This window comes from Festucalex cinctus, chromosome 8 (assembly GCF_051991245.1).
Source record: "Festucalex cinctus isolate MCC-2025b chromosome 8, RoL_Fcin_1.0, whole genome shotgun sequence".
NCBI lineage: Eukaryota > Metazoa > Chordata > Actinopteri > Syngnathiformes > Syngnathidae > Festucalex > Festucalex cinctus.
In genome coordinates, this window is record NC_135418.1 from 28,167,705 (window position 1) to 28,189,593 (window position 21,889).

At 40.3% G+C, this 21,889-nt stretch overlaps 1 protein-coding gene across 2 annotated transcripts in view; it reads right to left on the reverse strand.

Annotated features, from left to right (window-relative positions):
* Nucleotides 1-21,889, reverse strand: part of cdh22 (cadherin 22) — a 238,991-nt gene that overhangs the window by 84,041 nt on the left and 133,061 nt on the right. Inside the window, exon 1 of one of the 2 annotated variants that reach the window (XM_077529533.1) lies at nucleotides 21,039-21,162. The exons of the other annotated variant lie outside the window; for it this stretch is intronic. The gene's annotated coding sequence lies outside the window, so the exon portion shown is untranslated. Of the gene's footprint in view, nucleotides 1-21,038; nucleotides 21,163-21,889 lie in introns of those variants that run through there. 2 annotated transcript variants of the gene reach the window in all.

The following is a 21,889-nucleotide window of genomic DNA, read 5'->3' on the forward strand; positions in this document are numbered from 1 at the left end:
CAGTGGGTGGCAAGGCTACGATGATCAGTTTTGGCCAGGACAATCTCATTTTTTTTGAGGCTTTGGTCTCACATCTTGGTAGATTTCACCAACCTCGTTGTTTTGACCTGTTACGAAGCAGGTGTCGTTTTTTTTTGCCGCATGTATGTCAATCATACACTCTAAAAAAAACAGTTGGGTCAAAAATAACCCAAATTGGGTCAAAAAGGGACTGAACCAACATTTTGGTTTATTTAAAAATTGGGTCAAATAAATAACCCACCTAACGAGCCAGATTTTTAGAGGCTGGCTCAGACGTTTGGGTTGTGCATTAAAAATAAAAATTTGGGTAAAAAAAAAAAAAAAAAAAAAAAAAAAAAAAGCCCAAATTGGGTAAAAAACAAACAAAAAACAAAACAAAAAAAGGGACCGAGCCAACATTATTGGTTTACTTATTTAAACCAAATGAACAACCCACAACACAACACATTTTTGGGGAATCAACCCAGCGTTTTGGGTTCTTTATTTACATTGTAAACCTTTTGGCATGTAAGTCAAAAAGTTGGGTTAAACAGAATAACCCAAAATCCGATTTTTGAGTTGTCTTGTTGAGTCATTCATTTTGAGAAATAAAAATGAAAAAAATAAAAAAATAAAAAAAGAAAGCAATGGGATTTTTTTTTTTTTTTTTTTTTTTTTTAACAAAACAACCCAATTTTTTGGGGATGTTTTGTGCGTTATTCACTTTACCAAACTTTTTTTGTTTTTAAATGATTCACCCAAGCATTTGGGTCAGCCCCTTTTTGACCCAATTTGGGTTATTTTTCGACCCAACAGTTTATATACTGCACAGTTGGCAAAGTTTGCGTTCGGGAGCGGGCACAACTTCCTGCAACTTACAACTTCCTGCTTCCGTGTCTAAGAATCATGTGAAAATGTGCTTTTCCTGCTGCGCTCGATGTTTCAGATCCAACACATGATGAGCTAGTTTTCTGGCGGCACATTTCCATTGTTACAATGCAAAGTAAACGGCACAGCCTGCTTCCAATAGCTGTCAGGACCTAGCAAAAAAAAGTCCGGATAATGGTGAGTGCATTGACTCCGATTCATTGTAGAAATCAACACATTGAACAAATTATTATCATCATCTTATAAATATTTGAATAGCACCCGCCTGACCGCGCGGAACAACCATTTGAGGGGAGATTTCTGCAATGTCAAGCACTGTGAGCGTTTTGACTGCCTCTGATTTGAACAGGAATGAGGGGAGCTGCTTCGATTGGCCGTGAGTCAGCCGCATTCCATCGCCCAATGTTACAAAGCACCCTAAGAAAGAAGACTCCGCCCATGCACACAGTTGCGGTATACGCTAGACTTGTGCCAGACACGACAATATGGCTAGATGAACAAAAATACATTTGTCGAAAGAAAAGTTGTACAAACTGTAAAGGCAACACAGACTTTTCCCAAATACACACACGCACACGCACACACACACACACACGTTTCAAGCAGGCAAGGTAACACTTCTTTACTATTCCAAACATTTCTTTGGCCCTCTGCCTTTGTCTCGCTCGGCGCCTCTTTTAAAAGCATATTGCTTTCCAGACTTCCACTGTCTGCGTTTCTTTGTCTGCTCGCCCCCCCCACAACTTTCTTTTCACTTTTCTTTTCTTCTTCTGTCACCTCGCATCCTCACCTTTGCATGCCTTGTGTTATTTTGCGACAACCGGCATCGCAATAAAACAGTGTGGCTGAGTTGAAAAAAAAAAAAAAAAACACTTTGAATTTTGCGTTAAAGCTAAAGTTATGTCATTTATTTTATTTTCATCTTGATTTTTTTTTTTCAGTTATCAGCATTACTACCATGGATGTGATAAAATGTTGTCAAAATACGCCAAGGGATGAAGAATTATAGCACAGTTTGCGCGCCTTTCAGAGCACCACTGAAACTGAAACTTTACCTGGTCAAAAGCCAATCAGATTGTTCCATGTCAGTCCTGTTACCCACATGTTTAGCCACAACCAATCAGATTGATTCCCTGTCTATATAAGCGGCTGTCTGAGAAGTGTGTGTGCTTTCACATCTTGTCTCATTTTAGGGCATTACAGGAGGAACACAAAAAGAAAGAGTGAAAAGTGGATTTGTGAATAGCGAACTGCAATTAGGTCGGAGTTCACGCTGCAGAGTTTTTAACAGCATGTCAGCCGCAGCTTTTTAGTTGACTTCTTGTGCGGTTCCCTAATAAACTGTGCAGAGGGCGGATCGTCTCAGTACACATTCGACGCAAAGCCGCGTGCAGTGTAAACCTCCCTTTTATCGTGTACATATTTACCCCCCCCGACTTTGAAAATTTTGGGCTCAGCCTCTGTCACGAGGAGTTGATCCGCCACAATTCGCACGCGGCGATAAATTGGGAAGGTGAACTGAAACCGCCTCCAAAGTGCTCTTGAACTGTTTATTCCTCGGAATATATTAAAAGGATTAGCGCGTGTACGTAACGTGATTAGGAACAAAAGCGTTCGGGAGTGTGAACAGGCGGAAAGTCAACACACGCGTAGATAGACCCTCGTTCCCGGGCGAGGGAAGAGGTGAGGGATAAACTGAAATTATCAGGCCGGATTAAGAGATTACTTCAAAACTAGCTTTTTTTTCCCCTTAATATAATAAAAAATATATATTGAAAACATACTTTGCAGGGAAAGAACCTGGACAGAAACTGGGATGCATCCACAGACATGCTAAGCTGCAATTTGAGCAAGATACCGTATTTGATAAACGTGTCGGGAAAAAAAACTTCCGAATTAGATCTGTTGTACGGTAGGAGAGAAAATCAGTCTAGTGAGTATAAAGGAATTATGCTTTTACCTAAAATTCATCTGCTTGAGCCCCGCCCATCACCATTGACTCTGTGATTGCCTTCCACTGACCAACCGCCTTTACCGTCATCGTATACATTAAATCAACAATATCTTCATACGGAAAACAATGTGAAAATGATTCTTTTTCTGTTGTCTTTTTTTTTGGAAAAATAATCACAAAAACAGTGGGAAAGGTTTTTTAATATCGCGACCAAATTGCGGAGTTGGTAACACTTACAGTTCTTTTGTAAACTAGTGCGACTGGAAGCCGTGAACGTATTTAGCAATAAATCTCCAATTTCACTTTACGTCTTTATGTACCTTTCTGTTGAAAAAAGTTGTGAATATTTAGGATGAAAACAACATAATTCCCGTGGCTTTTAGGTGTGTGACGATACATCGATATCACGATAAATCATGATACTTTGTCTCCAGATAGATTATCGATACGTTTCCGCGTTAAGTATCGTGATCGAGCCATCCACCCATCCATCCATTTTCTTAACCGCTTGCTCCTCATATTTGTAGTTAATATGCAGCCACTAAAACAGCTCCACTCTTCATGACTTATTGAGCAATTACTTGGCGGGCCACTAGGGGGAGCACCTCATAAGAGTGGCAGGGAAATGGACGGAAGTCTTCAGGCGAAGAAGACTCATGAGCTTAGGTTTTTGTATTATTATTATTATTATTATTATTATTATCATTAGTGTTGTTCCGATACTGTTTTTTGGCTCCCGATACTGATACCGATACCGATACTTAAGGTTTTTTTTCCTCAACATGAAAAAGCTGTCCTGCCATTGGTTCAGATCATTCAAGGGCCAATAGGATATCTTAGATCGGCATGCAGTGAACATGTCACATACCAGTGAATGTCGTGCACGAGCAAAACACAAGATGCTGCATCCAAAATCCGATGTTAGCGTTGGAATTAAAGGTATCGGCATGTTACTTGTGAGTAGTCACCAATACCGATACCACTGTTTTAATGCAGTATCGGCACCTCTGCCGATAGCAGTAACGTATCGGAACAACACTAATTATTATTATTATTACAAATATTATTTATTTGTTATATATATTTATATATTATGTATTTATAGTATAGCTATATTATTTTTTATTATATTATGAATTATTATTTTTTATTATATTTATTTGATAATTATTGTATTTTTCTTATTTATATTATTGTTATTTTATGATTAGTTTTATCGTAGATTATCAAGCATTTTTTACCTGAGCAATATATCGATAATCGTGGTATCGTCATATCGTGAGATAACCGTTATTGCATTATCGTATCGTATCATGAGGTAGCCAGAGGTTGTATTTGATGTGAGGATTATGAGGAGGTCATTGGGTAAAAATAAAGAATGAAAAAAATCCCGCAAGGGTTCCCTTCCCTTTACCCAAAAAGTTTTGAAAACCTTTGCTACAGAGTATCTGACATACTCCGAGAGTTTGCAAGAAAAGCTCTCTGATGACTTTCCAATGCTCGACGCTCTCAACAGCAGTTTTCAGGCACAAGTTGTAAATGCCAAAGCATCCTGAGGCCAGTGCAGAACTGTATGGAGCCCGAATCTTTAAAACGCAAATATCCATTAAGCCTCCCTTGATAGTAAAAAAAAATAAAAAAATAAATAACAACTCTGCCATAGCTGCTCCGACTTGTTGACATCCTGACAGACCTCCACCAGATCGCTTCACATTTAACACTTTCTCGCGGCTGTGTTCAACCGTGTAGGTGGTCTCGGGGGGGTTGCACCGGGAGGCTCCCGGCGCCGAGGGCACGACCGGCGCCGAGTGTTGACAGGCGCCGGCGCTCATCATTTAAGCGAGTATACGGACAGCTGTCAGCAACGTTGAACATCCTCCATCACAAACTCGCACGCGTGCTTTCAAGCTGAGACGCGGGAGGAAGAGACTTTTGCCTGTTTTTTGTTGTTGTTTTTTTTCCTCTCTCTTAAACCACCCGGCCAACTCTTGACGCTTAATACCACTTCCCACTATTTTTTCTCTCTGTGCCGGCTGAAGCTGTGAATCCAGAAGCGCCAGCGACCCGTGAGACGAGCGATTTGATAATAGTGCGGCCTGCGGCCCTCGCGGAGCGCTTCGGTGCAAACACCGGTGGAGGAAACCGCCCAAGGGAGAGAAGCTCATGTGCATCCGCTTTTGCAAACACGGCGGTGCCTTGAGATACGGGCTTAATTCAGTCAGTGACTATATGCTCGTAACTCAAGAGACTCGCATCCAAAGCCATTTCAGTCAATGAATGGAAACATCGTGAATCCTTTTGCAACAAAAATGTGGCAAAATAACACTTGCTAATGTCTTACTTGACAAAAATCATGTAGTAATAATTACATTACTGAACAGAATGTAAATAGCTTAACGCGTGCATCATGAGTAATTTGCTGCTGCTCCATCTGGTGTGTGTGTGTGTGACTTTTTATACGCTCTATTTTTATATGTATATTTCTCTAACCTTCATTTGCCTTGATTTTTTTTTTTCAAGACAACATTGGCGGAGGCTGAAAATGATTATCTAGATTTGTAAACGCATTTGTAAAAGGTCACTTTCATAAATTCTAACTTATTTGTAAAATAAATTACTAAACTGTCACCTTCAACTGCCTTGAAGTAAATAGCGCATTTTTCACCAAACATCCTTCAATTTGGTAATCAGTATGACTATGCTCTATCTATCTATCTATCTATCTATCTATCTATCTATCTGTCTGTCTGTCTGTGTCTGTACGTCTAATCCACTAGCTATCTGCCGATCAGTTTTGCTAGCTATCTGTCCATCTATTGAGCCGTTTAGCTAGCTAGCTATTTATCTGTTTGTCTAGCTAATTATGTCCATTTACGCTATATGCCAACATGTTTCCATCCATCCATCCATCCATCCGTCCATCCGTCCGTCCGTCCGTCTGTCCGTCCGTCCATCTATCTATCTGTCTAATCCGCTAGCTATCTGCCGATCAATTTTACTAGCTATCTGTCCATCTATTTAGCCGTTTAGCTAGCTGGCTATTTATCTGTTTGTCTTGCTAATTATATCCAGTTACGCTATATGCCAACATGTTTCCATCCATCCGTCCGTCCGTCCGTACATCCGTCTGTCCGTACATCCATCCATCCATCCATCCATCCATCCATCCATCCATGTTCTGTTGTGAAAATGGCGCACATTAAACCCTTGAATTAGGGATAATGTAAAAACAATTTTCTAAAAAAAAATAATACACCCCAAAATCCCTGCGATTGGCTGGCAACCAATCCAGGGTGTACCCCGCCTACTGCCCAAAGCCAGCTGAGATAGGCTCCAGCACCCCCCCGCGACCCTTGTGAGGAATAAGCGGTCAAGAAAATAAATGGATGGATTAAATTTAGTGGTTGTTGTAAAATTGAGCTAAAAAAGAGATGCAGGCTACAAGTAATACTTAGCGGGCATAAGCAGACTCTGCATGTGTGCCGTTATACCTGGTGATTGTCTGTGGGCGAAGGAAATAAAAACTGTGGGTGAGGCGCAGTGCCGGATTGGCTGCAATTAGTGTAATCACAAGGGCGACTTTAGCACGGCACTGACAATATGTCACCTCCCATTAGGGGCCGTAAGCAAACGCAGGAGCCTAATGCGACGCAGCGCCCCCCGTTCCCCCTGCACTGCTCCCGGTGTCAATGCACATCTCGCTCTCCTCAGTCACGCTCGGCCGCACGCCATTGACTCGCCAATACCACACAGGGCCGCGCGACGCGGAATACAAAGTCCAGTCGAGAGCCAAACAATGGGCAAGGTCCAATCGCTGCCGGGCTTGGATGGGATTCTTGGCAGGCAAACAGAAAAAAAAAAAGGATTGTGGCTTCCTGTCAAACTGTGGGGATAGGGAGTGATTCTGATGGATGAAATGGGTCAAATGTTTCTGCAGAGGTGCTTTGGGTCGAGCGGTGTATGCCGCGGCCAAGCGGAATTCAAATGTGGTCCAGCGTGGTGGGCTGGAACATGAGTCGCAAACTCTGCTTTAGGGACAGTGCGGCATTTTGATGTTTATTACGGTGATTCAATGGTGCGTTCCTGTTCCTGCCTGGACCCTCGTCGGTCATTCAAGCATCGTCATGGCTGTGAGTGGCATACGTCAATTTTTGTCAACAATGTTCATTTCGTCAACGAAAACTAAACAAAAATAATTTCGTCAACACACATTTTTCACCGGACTAGAACTAGACTAGACGAGACTAAAACCCTCATTAATAAACAAAAACTGGGACTAACTAAATCTGTTGTGTGCTGGAGTCGGATCCCAAAGCGCGGACACAAACTCAATTTTAACTATTCACATCGAAAGGCGAGAAACAACGAAAGCTGCACAGATGAACAGAAGGTAATAATCCGGCAAAACACACATAATTCTCTGACTGCTTCTACAGACAGTGAATCGATCTGATTGGTTGCAGCAAGTAAAGGACTAAAGAACCACATCACATAGGTCCAGACATCACATAGCCTAAACTAGTTGAAACTAGATGATGGTTACATCAGTTCAAAACAGCCACGTAACCGGTCGTGAACTCTGGCGCACGGTCATGAACTCTGGCGCCCAGGCCCAGACATGACAAAATCAGTCTACATTTTCATTGGCTAATGAAGACGAGACGAAAATGTACTTCACTTAATAAAAACTGGACTAAAATCTATGGACATCTCAGTTCATAAACAAAAAACGTGCCTCAGTGCCGCTTAGCCTTATAACTGTAAATAGGGATTGCGAGTACCAATACCAGGTATCGGTATCGGGCCGATACCAGCCTTTTTTCAAGTACTCGAGTACTCGTGACTGCAGTACAAGCGAGCGATGGCAGAGGGGGAAGACGTTAAGTGAGTCCTCCTTGCCTGTAAGTGGCGCTAGCTTGCAAGCAGTTTTTCACCAAAACTTCACCGGTTTGGAAATACTTCAAAATTGTGAATCTTAAACTAAAAGAGCATTTTTGTGTTTTATTTTGAGCGTTAAGACTATTGAAGAGTGACTGTGCTGTTTTTTTGTTGTTGTCAAAATTAAAGGAAATATATTTGTTTAAAAATATCTTTTAATGATTTTTTTTTATTTTCAAAATACTGAGGGTCTGAGTATTGTTATCGGTTTGAAAAAAAGTGGTATTGAACATCCCTAACTGTAAACATTGTAAAGTGAAACAAATTAAAGTGCAGAAACATTTATAACATAACACTACACAACTGGACACATTACTTTGATATCTACTGTCAGTGTATCGATAATTTATTGCAACAAAGAGTGCAACGATATACTGCAATATCTTTTTTTTTTTTATATCTAAAACTTGTTGACCAAAACTAGACGAATAAAATGTTTTTTGGGGCTAAAATAAAGACTAAAATGCTAGCTTTATAGTCGAATAAAAAAAATGACTAAATAAAAACGAGACGAGGTTGACTACTAACTGTAACATAAACTAACAAATTGGACTAAAACTAAGACTACATTTAAAAATGTCTAAGAAAATTAACACTAATCCCAACTGTTCCAACTGAAACGACCATTTTAGCGCAAAATAATACAGGTTGCATATTTTTACAGTATGGCAACCAAGCTGCATTTAGTCGTACTTCACAGAGACAGACATGTTGTTATTATAGACTGTATACGGTATTTATGTCTTTTTGGTGACAGAACGTGGGGGGTGGGGTGGGTGGGGGTTTGCTGAGCCAAGTGACTGTGACAAATTGGGATTGCAAATGACAAAACAGGCGCTTTAATAAGGGATTGGAACTCTGGTGGCGGGTTCACTCCAATGAACGAACGCACTGCGTGAACTCCTCCCGGGCAACGGCTTTGATGGCGGCTTTCATCCATCTGATGCGGAGATTCTGCCAAGGCAAGACTGAGCTTCGTCCCTTTTTTTTTATTTTTTTTTATTTTTTTATTTCAAAGTCTCACTTTGCGCGCATGTGTGTGTGTGTGTCCAAGAAATGCATAATCAGTGTTCACATCAATCAGACATGGCGAGCTTGTGTAAATGTGGCCACGGTGCGAAACCTCAGGCTATAAGGCGCCACATGCATTTTTCCCTTGTGATGGTAATCCCGTGTAGTCGGCTGACTTTTTTTTTTTTTTTAAATTATCCTTCCCCAATGAAAGTGGCCCCAACTTTGTGTGTGGGTGCACAACTTTTAATGCTTGCGTGCAAAAAAAAAAAAAAGACGAAATGTGCAATGTTTGTCTTTTGTAGCAGTGGGAGCAAGCTTGGGAATGCAATGGTGACGAAATGTATGTTTATAAATAATGTTAATGTTGTTTCATATTATTATGAATGGCGACAAGTTGTCTACGGTGTGTTGCTTGACACATTTATGAGACTTCCTGCTCGCGACGACCAAATGAAGCTTCATGAAGCACTTTGCCATATTTTTTTGACTCCTCTAATTATGCAATGGAATTGTAATCGAGCCTTCATTTTGTAAACCAAGCCCACCATCTAGAGGAATACAAAAATATTGAAAGTGCTTCATGAAGCTTCATTTTCTCATAAAAAGCACACGATACCTTCCAGTATCATAAAGAACTTCGCTGAAGAATTTCAATGCGAATTCAACTTTTTATATCCAAATTTTAGTCTAATTTTGAATATGTAAACTGGTACGTATGCGTGACTCAAAATGTCAGGAGCAGACCATATTTGGCATTTACATTAAATAAATAAACCACAAACATTACAAATCCATCCACAAGTACCTTTTAAATTGTAAATATAGTTCAGCGTTGTTGTAAAACATCATTATATTTATTGTATATACTGTATTTTTATGACTTTGGCGAAGACCGGAGGGCGCCTCTACCTCTCTCGCGTAAAACGAGGAAATGGGCGTGTCCCACGCCGTTGCTTGCTTGCGTTGCTGTCGGCCAATCAGATGACAGGTGACGTGGCAGGAGGTGTTTGGTCGGTGCCGGATTTCACTTTGATGGACTGGATGTGCTGGTTTCTGCGGATCTCACTCTGCCTCATCTATCCTTCCCTCCTTCCTCTCTTTAGTTTTTCCTCTGGTCTCTTGAGATCTGTTTAATTTGTTGGAATTTAGAGGTTTCTGGGGTTGGTGTAAGACTCTGATTTTGTAACCATGCGGAAGGCAGGAAGTGTTTGATTGGTGCTGGATTTTACTTTGATTTATCTGTCTTTTCTTTGACCTTTCCTCTGGTCTCCTGACCGTCTGAACCTCACGATTCTGGCGAGTATCTGGTTAAGGTGAAGGGTAATGGGATTTTTATTAGGTTTTAGGTGAATTAGTGAGTATAAATGTACACGTATTTACACGCGCACACACGCACGCACACGCACACAAATATTTAAAAAAAAAAATGATGATAAGACGTTGAATCGGTACAATTCTGAGCTCTCTCTCTTAAAAAAAATAAAATAAAATAAAAAAAAAAGAAAAAAAAAAGATGAGAGGTGACGTCACGGCCACGCTAGTCCACTACCAAAAGGGTTCTAAACAACGTTTACAACGGAACCGCTCGCTAACATCCGGGGACTAAAAAATGCCGCTTCGGTGTGGAACCGTTCCGGTGGAAAAGCTCTAATAGAGCGCTCATATCTCAAACTATAACTCATAAAGTCAAAGCAAGAAAAGTGTCTGAACGACTCACACAGGAAGTCGCGTGGCTCGTATCTCGAGGTTTCCCTGTCGTTAGTACTGCGAAACAACAAAAAGAAGAGTCTTTCTTCTTATTCTGCAAAGAGTTTCAAGTTATTTCTGGATGTTTTCCCACCTCCAGCACCCCAATCAATCCGCTCACTTCTCCTTTTTTTTTTTGTCTGCTTTTGCCGTAGTCGCTCGAGTGTCTTGACTGTGTTTCTATCCAGTGCGTTCGACCGTGAGATTCCCATTTAGACCCGAGCGACTCCATGTTTCTCCTCACCCCCATCAACATTGTGACGGTTAGATTGTGCGCTTGGCAAATTGCGCGTGAAGACCCCCCCTCCCCGGCCAGAAACAAATGTCTTTTGTCTGTGGTTAATCTGTTGACCGGGCGTCCATTATTTTTTTTTGTATCACATCGCCGGAGTTCACGCGTCGTTCAATCCAGCCGCGAAGCGCCGCCACGTTGCGAGCGCACGACAGGAAAATGGCGCGCGCGCTTTCACCTTAAAGGGAAGCCGACGTTTTATTTGTGGAAAGGTCAAGCCTACGAGCCCGGGGACAGGTTGTATAAGTGCGGTAATTATTATGTAGCTACTCGGGAATTAGAGGGAGCTTCATGTCAAATGTCAACACGGAGGGCTATGTGAGTCCTTTGGAAATGTCAGCATCGTCGCGGGGCGGGGGAGTGTCAACTAGTGCAAAGTAATTCTTCTCCCAATTGTCATTCCTGCCCTTAAAGAGTGAAGGGTTTCCGTGTTGCCAAGTTAATAACAAAGTGCGCTACTCTTCTTTACGCTGACACGAAAAAAGGTCAATCTTAATGACGTGCTTTTGTTAGCAACCAGAACGAGGCTCGTTTATAAGAGCACCCGCGGAACAGATGTTAGCGCACATTTTAGCATCCGTGCTGACGTGCTACACGGTTGTTTGTCGTTTCACATATCCAAAGGGGAAAGGATAATAAGTATCCATTTTCTATACTGCTTGTCCTCGTTAGCGTTGCAAAGGAGCTGCCAATCACAGGACACGTACACGCAAGCAAGTATTCACACTCGAATGTACACCTTTGGAAATGATACAATGATTCCTCGAGTTACGGACGAGTTCTGTTCCTAAACTGGCGATGCAACCCGAATTTCGACTGAAGTCGGATTTCACCGCTAAAGTCGTAATTTACGTCAAAATACTTTGTACAGTAATTCTAAAAAAAAACATATTTGCACCACCAGAAAAGCTGGAATCATTGCGGACGGGCGGCAAAGCGGAGCTAGTGGAAACTTAAACGCGGAAATGTGACACGCCAAATGGCGAGCTGACCTGCTCGATCGACGCCCGTTGCTGGAGGCAACAACAAACACAACTCTAAATAACCTTAAAATGGTGTGATTACCGTGGGAAATTAACAAAAAAGAAGGAATTATGGATAAGGCACGGGCGTCGTAAATTCAAAACGACGTATTTGGCGTACGATGCACCTCTACTGTAGTTAATGAAAAAAAAAAAAAAAAAAAACTAAAATAGGAAGAAAAAAAATATTAATTAAATGATATAAAAATTAAAATGATTTTTATGTTTGCAAAACATCCTTATAAGCGTCACACAAGAGATACACGATTAAAAAAAATAAAATAATAATACTACACTTAATAATGTTAAAAACTTACATAGATTCCATTATTTCTTTTAGAAATAATTCAATAATAATTAAAATTATTTTACAAATTTCATCCTGCACCCTTGAATTGATTCGATTTATGTGAGAGAAGCAGCATGATGATTTGCCATCTGCTGGCTGTTTTTTTTTTTTTTTTTTTTTTTTTTTTTTAAATAACTACCATTGCTTTAAGCCACCTCTTCATGCAAGAGGTTGCATCAAAGCCTTCTGTATGCTCTTGTATTAAAAAATAAATAAATAAATAAATAAAAAGCAATTATATACAAAAATATAAGTATATAAGCACAGCACAGACACACAATTAGTAAAAGCAGGATTGGACTAAACAGGTCCTGTCACACTACGAAGACAATACAACTTTACTGTTCAGAATAGAAACAATATAGCACTTACAAATATACATAACGGAATGAAATGGAAAGTTCAACTGCACCATGCAGTGAAAATCAATTCATGGTAATATGTGGTGCTTTTATAGATGTCTATAAAGTAAGGAGTAAATGGATATCTTAAATACCCGTTTCTTTCAATTAATGGTCTCTCGAAAGATAATTTACGTGTGCCTATTTGGTAGTTAGAAGAAGTTTGGGGCTTTTTTTTTTTTTTTTTTGCACATATCGACTAACTCGTTTGTGTTCTGCGAGGAGACGGCCATGATTAACAGTGACCATCTCACACTTCAACTCGTAATTAGCATTACGGCTACCACTTTTCCCAAAGAAAGTTTGCTTCTTCCCGTGCAACTTTTCTTTGAAGAAAGTCAATGAGAACGGGGCGGCGAAAAACAAAATTAACCTCGAGCGTTTGCTGCTGGGAGGAATTGCTATGGATTTGCCCTGCAAAACGCCGTTTCGGTTGCGCTATGCGGAGGTGAGCTCACGCCGCAGTGAAAGAAAACAAGAGCACACTGTAAGAGCCTCTTAGCGAGGCACACCTCCACTTTATCATCATCTCACTAAATGCTTTTTTTCTTTTTCTTTTTTTTTCAGCCAAAATCAATAGTTGGCTGCAAATGTGCTCTCTTCCTGATTATGCACACCAATACAACTCTTAACAACCGTCCCAGGAAATGATGGGATGTATTAAAAGATGTGAAGACGCAAGTCGGAGTGAGGCTCTTTGGTCGTCGTAAGCAAACTGCACGAGTGCGACGGCCTGCTTGGATGAGTTCAACTTTCTATTGGTTTCAATTAGGAATGTCACGATAAGGGAAATATCGTGATATCGTGATATTAACTCATTTGCTCCCAATAACGTGTAAATACGTTTTTTTTTTTATGTTTTAACTGTCCCAAAGACGTATTTATATGTTTTTGTTTTTGTTTTTTATGCTAGAGCATACAGAAGGCTTTGATGCAGCCTCTCAACTGCAAAGAACGGTTGCAGAAATGGTAGTTATTACACAAACGGCCAGCAGGTGGCAGCAGAGCAAAGGAGATCAACCAGGGCCATGTAGAAAAAAAAGCTCAATTACTTACAATTTTAAATAGATTTGTGAAAACTGATGAAACTTAGCTCTCTTCTAATGCTAATTGCCGCAAAACGGAAACAGATAGAAACATACTTTTTTTTTTTTACCTGGTTAAAGAAGAGACTTTAATCTTTCTTTTGATAGGTTCCATACTTTTATAACAATAGAACACAATATTCTGTGGGCCTTGCAAAATCGGTCAAAATCCAGTAAAACAGCCGGGAACGAACGGGATTGCTTCTGTGAAAATGGCGGCGAGTGAATGAGTTAAAACTGCCACAAAAAAGAAAATTAAAAATAAAAAAATAAAAAATTTAAAAAATTTAAAAACTGCCACAATATCGCCGTCGTCATGTTCACAATATTTAAAAGGAACACATCTGTTTAAAAAGTCTGGTTGATTTCCATTTGTGCAGTTCAAGCACCCTCTAGTGGCTATTTTATTAGTGCAATTTAATTTTCATAAGGGATGTTTTGGCCTTCTATGTTTAAAATCTACGCTAATTGTCAGATGAAGGGGAACCTAATTTGCTTGTGACGCGATCAATGTTTGCTTGCATTAAGCAAGTGCCTCAATATTGTTATTAGAGATTGTAGGGGGTTTATATGCATTGCTGTTATGTACAAAAGCACAATATTGTGCTTTTTTTCTATTTACTATGAGCTCTTTTTTACAATATTGTGATCTTTTTTAAATATTGCCAACGCCCCCACAATATCGTGCTGATTATCGTATCGTGACCTTCATAATCGTGATAATTATCGTATCGTGATGTTTGGATATCGTTGCATCGCTAGCTTCAATCAAATGAGCTGCAAAATATGCAACACGGGAAAGACTGTTTCATCGGTTTTGTGCTTGCAAATGTATCTCGGCGCGATGACCTTTTACCTTTGGGATAATTGAAATCACACACGTAATAGAATGAACATAACACAGTGCAAATCAACTGATTATACCCACTTGCCGGTCTATTAGAGGAGACGCCGCACATAGCGGAGCCACTCTAGTTGGTCGGGAGGGCTCTTTCATTTCAGTATAATTAAACACGCTTCAGGTAGCTGAGGTCACAGGTCACACAGGAAGCCCTCGGCGGGCATACAGATGTGGGTATTAGAATGGAAACGTCAATATTTCTGTGCTCGTGAACTGAGTTTGAACTGTGCTAAGTGAAGCATTGACTGAAGATGAGACTTAAAAAAAATTAATAATGTACCGGCATGACCTGAGTTAAAAAAAAAAGAAAAAAAAAAGTATCAAGTGTGGAAGAAAAGTTCCAGGAATAGTGTCACAAAAAGAAATATTTCAAATCCAAGCTACAAGTTTCGAAGTAATCCCAGTGGAATCTTTCCCAACCTTCTCTGCGCACCTTTTAGGGTTTACTTGTGGAAGGATTCTCCCGGGACGTCAAAACCATATTCAAAACCATATCTTCAAAATGGGTCCCCTTATTGAGTAGGGATGTAACGATATCCAAAAATCACGATACGACATTATCACCATATGAAGGTCACGATACGATAATTATCACAATATTGTGGGGGGGTTGGTGATATTTAAAAAAAGATCACAATATTGTAAAAAAAATAAAAAATAAAAATAAAAAAAAAATAAAAAAACAGCAATGCATAAAAAAAAAGACCTGCAATCTCTGATAACAATATTGAGGCACTTATGTGCTAATGCAAGCATTTATTGCTTCACAAGCAAATTCGGTTCCCCTTTAGCTAACAATTAGCATAGATTTTAAACATAGAAGGCCAAAACATCCCTAATGGAAATTAAATTGCACTAATTAAACTAGCCACTAGAGGGCGCTAGAACTGCACAAACATAATGTTAGGAAGAGAAATTGTGTTTAGTCATAAAAATTGTACAAATCATTTATTTGTGCTTTTGCATATTTAGAAAAATGCGACAGTACATAAACTAATTTATTTGTAATATGGCAGTAGGGTTATTATAGTTTTGGAATTTTTTATTTTAGTTTTTATTTCGTTTTGAGTTTTTTTTTTTATTTAGTTAGTTTTAAATAGTTTGCTGTGTGGTTCTGTTCGTTTTTATTAGTTTTAGTTCTTTAAGAAATGCTTAGTTATTTTAGTTAGTTTCGGTATTAGTTTTAGTTTTAATTTATTTGAACTGAGTCAAATGCCATTTTTAGCATATGCCCGCGGGCCACTGAAAAATGGTCGCAAATGGCCCCCTGGGCCGTAGTTTGGACCCCCATGGTAAAGGCTTGATTTTTTTTTTTTTTTTTTTTTTTTTTTTTTTTTTTTTTTTTTTAAATCTTGCCACAGTATGAAAAGGAGAAGTTGGCCTATAGTAGGAATACTCATGATCCCACCAGGAAGTAAATCATACCTTTGTGATCAACACCCGCGCTCCCCCCCCGCTGAGGTCCCTGCACAAACTATCAGCCCGCCGTTGCGGACGGTTTGTTTTCCAAGCGTTATGAACGCCGCCATTAAGTGAGCGGTGAATTATGAAGTCCATCAGAAGTCCATAAGAATCGCAGCATGTGCAGTTTAGGTACATTTAGCCTTGACTGGTGGTTGTAAAAATATCTCCTTACTGTATTCTGTATTGTACTGTCAGTGGCATCTGCTTGTAGGGATGTCACGATAAGGGCAATATCGTGATATCGCGATTTTAAAACTGCCACAATATCGTCGTCGTCATGTTCATAATATTTAAAAGGAACGCGTCTGGTAAAAAAAAAGTCAGTTGATTTCCATTTGTGCAGTTCTAGTACCATCTAGTGGCTAGTTTATTACTGCAATTTAATTTTCTTTAGGGATGTTTTGGCCTTCTATGTTTAAAATCTGTGCTAATTGTCAGATAAAGGGGAACCTAATTTGCTTGTGAAGCGATCAATGTGGGCTTACATTATCAAGGAAGTGCCTCAATATTGTTATTCGCGATTGTAGGTGGTTTGTCGGGGTGTATATTGCCTAGTACCTGACGATTCAATTCGTATCACGATTCACAGGTCACGATTCGATTCGATACCGATTAATCCCGATACGAATTTATAAGTCGATTGTTGTGATTTTTTTTATTTTTTTTTATTCAAATTTAGAAAATACTAAACAGTAAACTTGTACAGTGTAAGATTTGGATGAAAAAGTATTATTTATTCATCTGAAACTTATACAGGTTGTAATCTGTTTCATGTTTGAACAGCATCAAAATAAAATATTAAGGCTTAATGTCCCATTAATATAACATTCTTCCATGCTTAAGGTGTGAACCCTAACCCGAAGTAAGACGTTTTGTTGAATATTTTTCCATTAAAAATGGAAGTTTAAAAATTGATTCGGCCGCCTATTGAATCGATTCGAGAATTGCGCGATGTAATATCGCGATATATTACCGAATCGATTTTTTTTTAACACCCCTAGTGGTTTGTATGCATTGCTGTTATGTACAATAGCATAATATTGTGCTTTTTTTTTTACAATATTCTGATCTTTTTTAAATATCGCCAACGCCCCCACAATATCGTGATAATTATCGTATCGTGACCTCCATATTGTGATAATATCGTATCGTGATGTTTGAATATCGTTACATCCCTTATCTGCTTGAGGTTACACGCTGCATGGGAAAAACTACTCGGTGGTTCACCGGCTTGCTTTGCTCGCTCCTTCCCCCTTTTTAACATCCACTTTAAAAGCGTTGCCCTCGCTCAGCAGCTCTCCGAAATACTAACAAAACACAAAAAAAGGGATGAGATCATATTAGGACGCGCGAACACGCCAAAGTAAAAGGACGTAATTGCCAAAGCTGGATAGAACGGCAATTGACACACGGTCGCCCACTTTGAGGACAAACATCGTTTGGCGTACGAGTGGAGAAGAATAAGTGGAGAAGTGTTTGAATTACACACAAGTGCACTCGTCGGATTTAATGGGCTCGCAAATAGACAAAATGAGCACCATTTTGACACTAATATGCAAAAAAGTGTTTCTAATCAACGCTTAAAAAAAAGAAAATGCTGAAAGGTTCAATTCCATACTCGGGCCTTTCAAAACATCCACTTCATTATATCGCATAGGATGGAAAAAATCTTGGGATTGCGTTTTAATTAGCCAAGCGCAAGTGTAGTTATTTTGTACAACTTTGCGTTCTAAATTATCGGACAACGAGACAGCTCAATAAAGATAAAGGCCCGTGAGACAATACGAGACGGTGTATCAGTTAAATGTTTACTATAATCACAAACTCCATTTAGCATAGTTTGCTGCTGTGTAATAGTCAGGGCCGAATATAAATTTGAACAGCTAATTAAATGCTCCACGTTGATGCCGAGTAGAGACGCTCGTTAACGCAAAACTCGACTCTCATTTTCAAATGGACAAATCAAGTTTCTTTTATTTATTACTATCAAGGGCGAACTCTTAAACCGGAACAAGGAGGGTCAATTTGTTCACTTAGGTAATGAGAAGCAGTCTGAAATACAGCAACTGCTTTCTTGTAAAAAAAAAAAAAAATGGTTGAATGGGTTTGTGCTGTATTTCTGTGAAATGACATCATATTCACGGTTGTTTCAAATGATGAACTTATTAGAAATTTGCATCCGTGTTCCTTTTTCAGACACACTTAAAACTACCTTTGAGCGAGGATGAGGTAAGAAACCTTCTGATCGTTGAAAGCCTTGGATACAAGATTGCTCCGGAAGCTCCCATCAAATATCAAAAATGTCTACCAAGGATTTTGTTTCAACAGACCCACTTTGAAAATTCCTCTTACTGTTATTGAGTTTTATCCATCCATCCATCCATTTCCTTGACCGCTTATTCCTCACAAGGGTCGCAGGGGGGTGCTGGAGCCTATCTCAACTGGCTTTGGGCGGGGGACACCCTGGACTGGTTGCCAGCCAATCACAGGGCACACAGAGACGAACAACCATCCACACTCACAAGCACACCGGAGTGGCGAATTAACCTGCCATGCATGTCTTTGGAATGTGGGAGGAGACCGGAGTACCCGGAGAAGACCCACGCGGGCACGGGGAGAACATGCAAACTCCACCCAGGAAGGCCGGAGCCTGGACTCGAACCCGAGTCCTCAGAACTGGGAGGCGGACGCGCTAACCACGACCGTATGTATTTTCCGCACTATAAGGCGCACCTTCAATGAATGACACATTTTAAAACTTTTTTTCATATATAAGGCGCTACAGTAGAGGCTGGGGTTACGTTATGCATCCATTAGATGGTGCTGCGCTAAAGGGAATATCAACAACCTTTTTAACTGCTGTCCTCATCGTTTTTTGCCCTCTTTCGTTCATGTTCCCCTCTCTCAGGAGTGTTTTTTTTGCCTGGTGTTTTGTAAAGAACTGATCCAAGGATGTTTTTTTTGTTGTTTTTTTTTTTAAAAACTGGTGAACACTTTTTTTTTTTCTGGGCGATTCTTTTCAACAAATTCTGAAACTTGATGGAAACGTCCGGTATGGCGAGGCATCTTTTTCCAAAAAAGGCCCGTCTCGTCGCAATTAAAAACTTACTGTGCCTTCATCAATCACCAATTGTTTGAATTTTTGCACAAATTTGTCGGCCGCGGGATGAATGATGAGGACGCTGTATAAACACCGATCTAGTATCTACGCTCAGAATACCGATGATAAAGGTTCCTCTTAGCCAATGGGATGCCAGAACGATGCACAAACACTGATCGAGTATCTACGCTCATACCTATGGTAGAAAATAGCCATAGCCGAAAGTATGTTGCGTTCGGTAATATATTTTTACCTTTCGTATCTAGAAATATCTTTCGTAACAAGAGGCAATATTTTCCCGTTGAGGCCTTTCGTAACTCGAAAATTTGGTATGAAGAGACGTTCGTAAGTCGAGGTTCCACTGTACTGCATATTTATATCAACGATGCAGTAACTCCCCGACTCGCCATTCCAAGTCATTGACCCTCAAAGTGAAAGGGCTTAATGAGAATTGAGATAAGCGCAGGCTCTTGCACTTCGCCACGCTCTGGCGTCAGGGCGAGGACAATTACCGCGAACGTCCGTGTCACCTTTCAGACTCCTCGGATTTTTCTTAATTATGTCCCCGAGTTCCCCTCCCTTCCCTCTGCGTCATTAGAGAATTCACTGGCCGCTGATTGATGCCAGCCGCGAGACAGAAGGACAGCGACAATGAAGCATCTGCGGTAAACGCGGTAGGTACGATCGACGGGAGATTGCTTTTCGTCTTAGCGAGTCCGGACGTACGAGGCTGACAGCCAAATGACTTGAGATGATGGCTTTTGATGGGCAAGCCACCCTTACGCTCGCAAACTTAAAGGGATGCTTGGGAAATTATGAATGTTTAGTGGGTTATCTTCCCTCGCCAGACGCTCCCTCTCATTGTGGGGGAATGTCTTTATTTTTGGTGCTCGGCCATTGTTTTAGATGAGTAATGTAAACATTACGGAGCAGGCCTGTGAGATGAATGGAACTGCGCCCCCCCCACCAACGCTCCGCGCAAAAACATCGCCTTTGAAATAATTAATATGCGCGACTGTCTGCTGCGTCCCATTAGCGGACAAAAGATATTGAAGGCAATCAAGCGAGCTCAAATGAAGACAATGCGTCAGGAGGCAAAAAATGACTATTTTAGTTGATCACTGTTTCTAAATAAAAAAAAAAAAAAAGCTTTATCATCTCGAAAACCCCACAGAGACGCTCGCCGCTTTCGCCAATTTGGAGACGGCGCGTTAAGTCGAATCGCCCCCTGGAAATTGTTCGCCATGTCTGCCTTTCTCATCTCCTCTCCGTCTTTAAAGACTTCCTTTGTTTCACCCCTCTCCCCCCCTCCCTCTTTCCACTCCCAACTGCTTCCCCCAAAACTATTCAGCGTGATGGTTATTCCCAAGTCATCATCTTATTTGTGCGTCTCCGCTCAGCCGTGAATCCGCGAGGTATTCCTCTCTCCGTTCTCCATTAGCTCGGCGACAGTCAAGACGTCCCGCCGCCAATCACGCAGCATTGCCAAAGGACGGAAGGGGGGGTAAAAGAGACAAGATAAGGAGAGATGAAGTGGAAGTCGGGGGCCGACTCAGAGAAATGCGGAATAGCTGTGAAACAGACAGACGAAGTGATACGGGGTGGACTTGGAGATAAAGGGAGCGCTTTAGGGGCTAATAGGGGCTACGTGAGAGTCCAAATTAGGGGTCAGGGACTTCACTTTGGCAGCTGCCATGGAAACAAGTCTCAAAGCAAATAACTATTCCTTTTCCTTTTCTATATTTCGGTGGCAAAGCTTCAGATTGAAAGAGTCAGAAAAAAAAAACTGATTTCAAAGAATATTTCATTGCTGATTGGACTATTTTGTGTAAAAAGAAACAAAACCAAAAAAAAAGAGGAACGCCTGAGAGGTTGCAGACTCACCCCGAGGCTGTTGCGTGGGTTGGCTGTTTTGTAGCAGAAGTACTCACAGAAGGCGTCTGGATTGTTGGTTTGGAGAAATCATTGATCTTTTTCATTCATGACAGCTAATGATCAAGTTTGCATACGTGTCAAAATGGTATCCACTTCCCACAACTTCTCTGGAACTGGTGTGAGATTAATCATAGAAGCTGAGCTGGTACAACAACCACAAGAAAATGGAGGTTTGATGCAGCCATCCAGACCTGGAGTTTTCATGTTTGATGTTTGCACAGCTTACTTGGAGGATTGCACTCATTTAAAAATAAATAAAAAAATAAATCTAAAAACTTGTTCAGTTGATTGATGACTCTGAAGTTATCCACAGGACACGGATGTGACTATGAAGTGTCATGTGACTGTATAACAACTTTTCCACTTCCTGTGAAAGCCATTTCATTCAATGCCATTACAGTGTCACGGTTTTTTCCATTAACTCATTTGCTCCCAATAACGTGTAAATACGTTTTTTTTTAAATGTTTTAAGTGTCCCAAAGACGTTTTTTGTTTTTTTGGGTTTTTTTTTATGCTAGAGCATACAGAAGGCTTTGATGCAGCCTCTCAACTGCAAAGAACGGTTGCAGAAATGGTAGTTATTACACAAACGGCCAGCAGGTGTCAGCAGAGCAAAGGAGATCAACCAGGGCCATGTAGAAAAAAAAAGCTAAATTACTTACAATTTTAAATAGTTGTGAAAACTGATGAAACTTAGCTCTCTTCTAATGCTAATTGCTGAAAAACGGAAACAGATAGAAACATACTTTTTTTTTTTTTCCTGATGAAAGAAGAGACTTTAATATTTCTTTTGATAGGTT